The sequence below is a fragment of the Lepeophtheirus salmonis genome, chromosome 7 (genome assembly GCF_016086655.4).
Source record: "Lepeophtheirus salmonis chromosome 7, UVic_Lsal_1.4, whole genome shotgun sequence".
NCBI classification, from domain to species: domain Eukaryota; kingdom Metazoa; phylum Arthropoda; class Copepoda; order Siphonostomatoida; family Caligidae; genus Lepeophtheirus; species Lepeophtheirus salmonis.
Genome location: NC_052137.2, coordinates 31,463,484 through 31,472,357, shown reverse-complemented (window position 1 = coordinate 31,472,357; position 8,874 = coordinate 31,463,484). Strand labels below are relative to the sequence as shown.

Sequence of the window (8,874 nt, the reverse complement as noted above, 5' to 3'; positions counted from 1 at the left end):
TTAAATAGGTAGTCATGTAAATTACTTGCAAATTTCTTGGAATAGAACCTCAGATATTTTGGACTCTTACATAATAATGACTGATGTATTACTCAACACTAATTTCTGAAGGTTTTCCCTTTTTTCCAGTTTCAACTCCTTCAGTTGAAGTAATCTTCTCTTGGTCTCGATCCATCTAAGTCCTAATCACGAGTCACAGACTTCTTAAATTATGAACGGAGTAATAGTTTTAAGATCACTTTGAAACCGTGTCTGTATGAGAATCTTAAGTTACAATATCCATGATGTCCAAAAACTGATCTGGGGAATCTTACTTGGGACTCAGACTCGAGTCGCAAATAAACCTAATTAACAATTCATACTCAAAGTGGATTGATTTGCGACAAGACTCTGAGCTTGAGACTCATAAAACAAACTTTATTTGAAATCAGTATTCGTTTTATCTAATTGTTATTTATCTTTTGTATTTCAAAATTGGCTATTGGGATTTAATCATAATTAAGGACTGAGCTTTGAATCGAAATAAAAACTTGAGTTTTGCTCGGACGAAGGATATGGGGTCAAGATATGTTGCTGCACATATCTTATCCGTTGTAGCACTCCCTCTCAACTGCTACCAGACTCCCTTTCAGTTGCCGTGGCACTCCTTCCAATTCGCCTCCCTCGGCTTATAGGATTACATCATTTGAAAGAAATGCATTCTGTTCTCTCACTCATAGTCCTAAAATGATGTATCAAATTCCTAAAGATGCTCATTAGGGCACAATGACAATAAGTGATATTTGCATAATTTCGAGGGAAATTGAAAGATGTCATAATCAGTTATTGGTTTTGTCATGGTGTCTACCACTCCCGAGTTATAGCGTAAATTTATGTTGCAAAATGTTAAAAAGAGCTGCTTTTGGTGTCTTGATAATATTCTTAAATACATCTTGCTGTGTCACTCCTTTCCTTCTGCTTTGGCTAACTAAATATGAATAACCATATTCTAATGATGACACTAAAGAATAATTAATGGCATAATGTCTTAAGAACAGTCGGTGGAAGAAAATTAAATTTATAAATTACCTTTGTGACCAAAAATCCACACTTATCAAAGACTAGCGGAAGTACGCGGTATTGCCGGAGTTATTACTGGTCGACGAATACACAAATTTTGTTAAAATAAATTAATATATCATTGGTGTTACTTTTCATTTTTCATGAGCACACTCACACGTAGCTACCCACTCAATACATAGAGGTCATCTTCTTAAGAAAAATAAAATTATAATAACAGCTTGAGATATTTTTTTCAATACGATTTGATAAGCCAGGGAGTACTTTAGCTCGTTACTAAACTTCATCTAAAGTCCTATTCATTTAAAAAAAAAAAATTATATAAAGGATTTCTCTTTTTTAATATAGGTTGAACTAAACTCCTGCGAGATTTAATTGATTTTATTCAGGGATCCTGTATATTATACTCTCTTCTTTTCTTTTATACTGTATTGGTATAAGATATACATCAGGGTGCACTATATACAGTGCATCCTGTGGCTGTTTTTCATACATACATAAATATAAACTTTACTTTATTATTTTAGGTGTGAAATATTGTATGGGGGATCTTTCAGAAAACCCATAAAATAACACATATTTAGCCAAAATATTAATCTTTGGCCCGTTCTTGCATATATTGTATCTTGGAACCCTTCAGCCGAAAAGAAACAGAAAAAAGTCCTAATATCAGTTGGTAGTTAGCCAATTCTTCCCAACCATGGAATTATTATTCAATAATTGTCCTAAATTGTTGACAGCTGAAGAAAAGGTGATTCTAGTTCTACCAATCAACGTTAAGAACACTGATAAGGGGAAATAAAGCAGAAAAATCAACAAGTGATTTAAAAGTGGAGTGAATTTTTTTGTGGTAGCGAGGTAAATGGGCTGATGGGTTTTATAGATGGTTAGGAGACTTGAAGCTTATATTGACTCAAAACAAGATACTGCGCACACAGGCAGTTTTCTGTGAGAGGGAAGTAAAGAAGTCACTGCCTAAAAGTATTATCTTCTAATCTCAAGAAATTTTAATCTGATGATATTATTATAATGTGTTTAAAACTACAATTTTGTTTGTGAATTTTAACCCTAATGATTGAATAAATAATTTTTGCTTTGTTATTTATAGTCTCAGAGCATAGAAATGAGTCATTTCCTAATAGTATCACTAGTTATACATATTATACTGCTCTGATATATGTTCAATGTTCATATATACATATATATCAAAGTTAAGGTCGTTTAATGAACTTTGAATCATTATGTTTCAAAGAGTCTCCAGTTATCAGAGTTATGAAAGTCGAACAAACAAACAAACTAATAAACGCAATCTACTAATGTCTTTGAGTCCAAGGTATGTCACGGCGTTACCTGGGGATTTATCTGCTCCTTTATTTAATTCCCCTTATCAGTGTTCTGAAAGTTGTTTGTTGAATTCGAATTTACTCTTGTTAAGCTGTAAATAATTATCGACAATTATGGAGGGTTTCAAATGAAGTTAGCATTTTTGAAGACAGCCATTTTGGGAGGCTAAAAAATCAAGTTTTATAATTATGAAAACCCTTTTTTCATAAATATTAAAGAAAATAGTGAATTATTGCATGTTATAATGGGACCAACAAATAAAAGGACTTAAACCTTCTCCACTATCAAAAATCTATTCCTATTTTGCCTAATTTTATTATAAATCAGAGCTTATTATATTTTAAAAATGTGTTAGTACATCGTTATAGAATCCAATTTTCAAATTGTAGACAGCAAGTCAACTATTAAAGGGAAGGAATAAGATATTTTTCTCTAATTACCTACTTATCTCCTCTCTAATTGATAATATTAATAATTGTACAAATATAGCCATTTTTAGTGACTTTCAGTACATTTTGTGGGTCATTTTCACTGACGTCATAAATTGCATAATAATTTAAGGAGACGCCACTTTGGGGGCTCAAAGTTTTTAAGACATATTCTATTTTTTGTTCACAAATTTCTAATAAATCTTGAAACTTCATCGAATGACTTTAAGAATGAAATAAGAGTTAACATTTGCACTGAATACTACTTGATACCAATAATAAACAGTAGACTACTATTTGAAAGGAAGTAAAGGTAACATGTACTAAATATGACTAGATATTTACATTTTTCTATTTAATTGTGATTTATCGACTAGAAATAGGAAAAATAATATAATAAAAGAAAAATATCTTATTGTTTCCATTATAATAGTTAATTTTTATCCACAACATGGAAGTAAGATTTTAGGGTCTGTTATATAATAAAATTAAGCACCAGAGGGATAAAAATTTTATAGACTTATATTTGAATTCCTTTTGTTTGTTCATCCCATTTTGACATCCAATAGCTCAATATTTTCCATAATACTAATGAAAAAAGGGGTTTCATTGTTATAAAACTGGGATGTTTAGGTTCCCAAAATGGCCGACATCAACAATGCTGACGTCACGTAAAAACACTCCATTAGTTTGATTTAATTGTAATATCCTTCGAGGAAGTTTCATGAAGATTTAATCAAATTATTTTGCAAAAATACCAAATACTAGTCATTAAAATGGTATTTCCTTCAATTATGATGCAATTGATGGCATCCGTGAAAACGCTCTGTTTGAGTAATAATTCTACCAATTGATTTTGGGCCTTTTTTGTGTTTTTTTTTAAAACTATGGAAAGGTTGGGAGAAACAATAAATGAAATATATGAATATGTAAATCATTTTCTTCGACGCTATTTAACACAATAACTTCATTTTTCATAATGTATGGTACGATTCTATAGAGTAGTAGCAGATTTATGCCTGTGGTTATCCCTCTTGGTTTGCTTCTCGTGTATATATATATATATATACTAAGATCCTACCTTGATAAGCAAACACAGAGGAATGACACGGTTGAGTCATGTAATAAATTATAAAATTGAAATCATATTTTGTCAAAAGTATAAATATAATTTATATCTACTCTGACTTTGTACATAGTCTCATCCTTGACTGTATAATGTACATTATCCTACAACCTTCAAACTCTTGCATTAAACTGCAAATAGTATATGCATGAGCCATGCAGCATGGTTCAATGATTAAGGAATATAACTGCGTAGTTACGTAGCTATATAAAAGGAATTTGTTTATGAAAACTGGTTAGAGAATTTGAAAGTTATTGATCAACATAGGCAAGAAATATACCAACGATATGTGGCCTATTTTGTAGATATTATACGTAATATATTTCCTTATGTGAATTTTTGTACCAATTTATTCCACAAATAAGTCTTAATTATATTTTAATCCTTCCTACTCGGTAGGAAGGAGTTCTATTTTGCAGATATATACTTTAACAAGTGAGTAACAACTGGTCAAGCAGGTCCATAAATCTATGAAAATAATACTAATGACAAATTATTGCTGGTGAAATCCCTCACAAATCAGAGCTACAACAAATACATTCCTTTTAAAAAATTACAATTTTGTCAGTTCAACAAAATAATCTCTCTGTACATTTTATTTATCGATTGCCTCCATCTTAAAAGAAAATCCAAATATGAATTGATCTATGAGGATTGAATTCATGGTTTCTTTTTTGAGCATAAACAATCACTGCAAAATGATATTGTAAGAACATCTATCTTTGTGTCTATGAGCAAGATGATATCTTTAATTGATTCCAAAATTTCCATTTCCATATGGACATTTGTAGAGTTGTATAAAATATGAATCATATCGAGTCTGATACTTTTCGTATTGGTAATGTGAAGAGTGTTTTTTATTTTCCAAAGTTCTTATCATTATTTAGTTCTTGCGAAGGGAATATCTAAATGCATGTGCTCATGAAAGAGGGAAAGTAACGATGAGGGTTTGCCCGGGAGTTATAAGTGTAAGTCCTTTTTAAAATCGGAGTAGAATTGAGGATTGACATCGGAGTAATTCCAGCCTATATCTCCTTGCTATATGAGGAGTGGGATTTGTGATTATTTCCTTTGACTCATGGATGCTTGCAGCTACTCTGATATACACGTCATGAAAGCTAAGCTACTCTTCTCCCTAACATTTTTCAAATTATCGGAATTACCACATTCATTTTCGGGTTCTTATATTTTTACATACCGGCACGTCATATTTTATAAAACTCTAAGTATTGGGCATTCACCAAAGGCTGCAAATAATAGAAAGGAGAGACGTCAGTGATGTAATTATATAAAGTTGTGCCTCAACGCTATCAACCAAGGTGCAAAAATCACCAAGTAGTTTAAGTAGATACATGGTCCATGTGAATTCTTTTTCATACGCAGGACGTCGCTTTTTATGATACCACAGATGGCATCACTTTATAACATCTTTCATCATGACGTATGCAAATTTTTTTCCTTTCGCAGAATTCACCTAGTTAATTAAGTTAAAAGGGTGAATTCAAAGAGGTTGCATAATTAGTTATACCATAGAGTAAAGTTTAATTCTTCTTGATGCCCCTAGTAATTACTGTCAGACCTGGTCTAACTACCACCTGTTTTAGGTATGACACCACACCAAGCACCCATATCCAGTTTTGAATTTGAGAATGGCTATAAAATAGAAAATCTAGCTGAAAAAGTCGGTCGCTTTTTCAATTTCCCATGCCTGACCTACTTATACGGCTTTCCGAACTTGCTGACAGTGTAGACTGTGGTCCAGGAGACTTCCAACTTCTTGGAGTGTGCAAATATAATTTCTATTATCACGTTTAAGTGTCATTTTCTCGACTTGACCATTAGCTAGAGAGCTCAAGTTTGATTTGTTTTGTAACTAGTTGTTTATTCTTTAATAAATCGAAGTATGATTTAATTTATAATTAACAGTTGGCAACAAGAAAAATACAGAAGATTAGCTACGATATGTTTTTCAAATTTTCCCTTTTCCTATTGACCATCGAGGCTGAGAGGGTATAAAAAAGTGAGTCGTATGGCACGCCTGTATTAAATACAAATCTTTTTTATCCCTTGTATTATAATATCAGCTTGAATTGTGGATCAAATCATCCTCCTTCAATTGATATGCTTTAAAATTTTAAAGTAAAAAACGCTGTCGACATTTTGATGAGCATAAAGCTCGTAAAAATATTATACCCAAATAATATTGTTCAATACAGAAAGAGGGGGGAATGAACCTTGACTTTAAGCTCTTCATTCTAGTCTCACAACGTATGCCGACCCCCCCCCCCTCTATTTTTTGGCACCATATCTTCAATCAGTACATTAAGATTTTATTATTTTTTTGTCAAAGCTATCGATAAATATAAAAAAATTAATGGAACGTCCAACTAGTATGTACTTTAATAAGTTCATACACCCAAAATCCAAAGTCTTAAAACGTAATATCAATCATTAATACATTTATCTGTATATTAATATGTTTTATGTATTGTATATAAAAAACAGTTATGTTTGAATTCCTTCATCAATTAAGTAATCAATCTAATTAATAGCAAGAAAACCATTTCATCTCTCATCCCCAAAACAGAACCATTAATAATAAATACTTCATTAAAGGTGATTAATATGCATTTAGTCTTGGGGAGCACCCCTACGCCTCATGTAATTAAAATTAATGACCCAAAAAATGAAAACTTTCGTTCTATTCATATAATATTTGGCTAAATATCTTTATAAAAGCTTCCAGACTCAGGACTTTGAGCTACCTATTAGTGTTGAGACTTGGTCCAAGACCGATTTTTTTCGGTTCAGTATTATGTGATGTTTCTTTTTTTTTAATTGGTCAGATGGAGTTATACAGGGTTGATTTTATCTATTGACACATTTGATTATTTTCAAGTCAATTTACATTGGTGCAAGATTACAAGTCATCTTATATCTGAACAGAGCAAGTTAAGACAGTTGGAAAGAGCAAATAAAATTATAAATTTTCTCCAGGCCAACAAAAATTTTGGAATTTTTTTTCTCTTTTTGACGATTTTTTATTTTCGAATTACTGTCCTAGCTTCTTGTTTATTTCCTTCTCCCGCTTCGTTCTTATCAGAGCTGCTTGTAGCTGATCTTAAAAAGTCAAGACAGCTAAACTGCTCTCCTTCTAAACATTTTACAAATGGTAACGGTTACCATGTAGATTCGGGGTTCCTTTCCCTTTTTTAACTCTCCCTGTTAGCATAAATATTTATGAAAATTTGAAATTTTATGACGTCATCAACAATTCATCTTTAGAATCGGTCTAGACCTAATTTTAAATGAGACCGTCCAGACCAAAGTTCTTTTTAGAGCGAATGAGTTCGGCCCACTAAAAATCATAAGGGTCACAGATCGGTCTAAGATTTTCAGGCCAAAACCCAAACCTATTATTACCTACTGTTCATGAGAGCTACAAATTTGATTTTGATGGTCGATAAATAATAATAATTATTATATTTATTAGTAGAGAGGTCAATAATCCCCTGAGTGATAGATGAGGTTTTTGGTCTTTTTACATAGAAATAAGAGGAATGAACTTAATAGATATTTGATTATATTGAGTTTGACTTGAATTGATTGACATGGAAATTTTTCAAAATATATTATACAGATTTGAATCTAAAAAGCAACAACGGGGAAGTGAAAAAAAGTCTATTAAAGCACTTATCAATGATATTGCAAAATCCATGTCATGATGATGGTGAAAGAATCCTCATTTTTACATAGATACAGAGACATATTATTTAACTGGCTTCTTTGATCATATAATGATTCTTTTCCTACATCATCATTGAAGGGTCGTTGTATTCTATGACCTTCCTTTTATAATTTTTTTTTTGAATAAAAGGCACGTAATTGACCTTATAACTCACGTGGTTTTTTGTATTATCTAAGTACTGCTAGCTATTTTATCATAAATAAAATGTTGTTATATTATACATTTATATAATCCTGTAATAATTGTATTTCTTGATTTATGGACGAGTATTCTATATTCTATGGGGAAATGAATCAATTACTCCATCATTATATTTTCAAAAATTAATGTAAAAGATAATTGTTTAATGTAGGATGAGTTGTATACTCAATTCTGGAGTTGATGACATAGGCGGAGTGGTCAGGCTCTCTCTGATCCTCAAGATTTAGTATGTAAACATAAAGGAGGGTGTTCTGAAAAGTTTTTGTCCTCAACGTGAAGATGGCAGCACTTGGATATAAAAACTATTCACATCTGTTTAGCATCTGTTGACTGTAACTTATCAAAGTTTCACCCATTTTGGACGTCCAGTTGTTATGTAACAGTCGTTTGAGGAATTGATATGGGTGTCTGTGGGGAAATAGCGGGGTCATTCTTTAATGGGAGCAGTTGAGCGACACACCAACAAATCCTCCTGCGACACGAAATCCGATCTGACATCCAGGAACAGGGAGGAATTCCAGAATCTGCCTTAGGAGACTGTCATCAAGACCTTTTCCCGCACCCTATATATCATACACCTTGTATGTAAATTAATCCTTAAATACCCCCATCTTCTAGTACTAATTTCAAACACCACACTAGGCCTGTAAATTAAATGAATTTTTGGTTTGTAAAAAAATTAAACGCAATATGTGAGATGGTAACTCTGACAATTTGATGAATGTAGCGGATAAAGGAACTACTTTGTTTTGCCACTTGGTGTATAGCTATGGGCATACCCAATAGTCAATGGATGATTTCAGATTTGTTTTTAAATAATATTTATAATTTTCAATTTGAATATAAACAGCAATGCCCTGTTTAGTCTTGATTTCGTTTTTGTACTCTTTTTCATATCAAGGCATATTTATTAGTTAATGAAATCCACAATTTCCAGGCAAAAGGAATAAAATGTTAATTTCGAACTC

General features: G+C 31.9%; 1 protein-coding gene across 1 annotated transcript in view; it reads left to right on the top strand.

Annotated features, from left to right (window-relative positions):
* The window catches only part of LOC121121570 (solute carrier family 7 member genderblind), a 97,797-nt gene that overhangs the window by 26,278 nt on the left and 62,645 nt on the right, over nt 1-8,874 (top strand). The gene's annotated exons all lie outside the window — the stretch shown is intronic.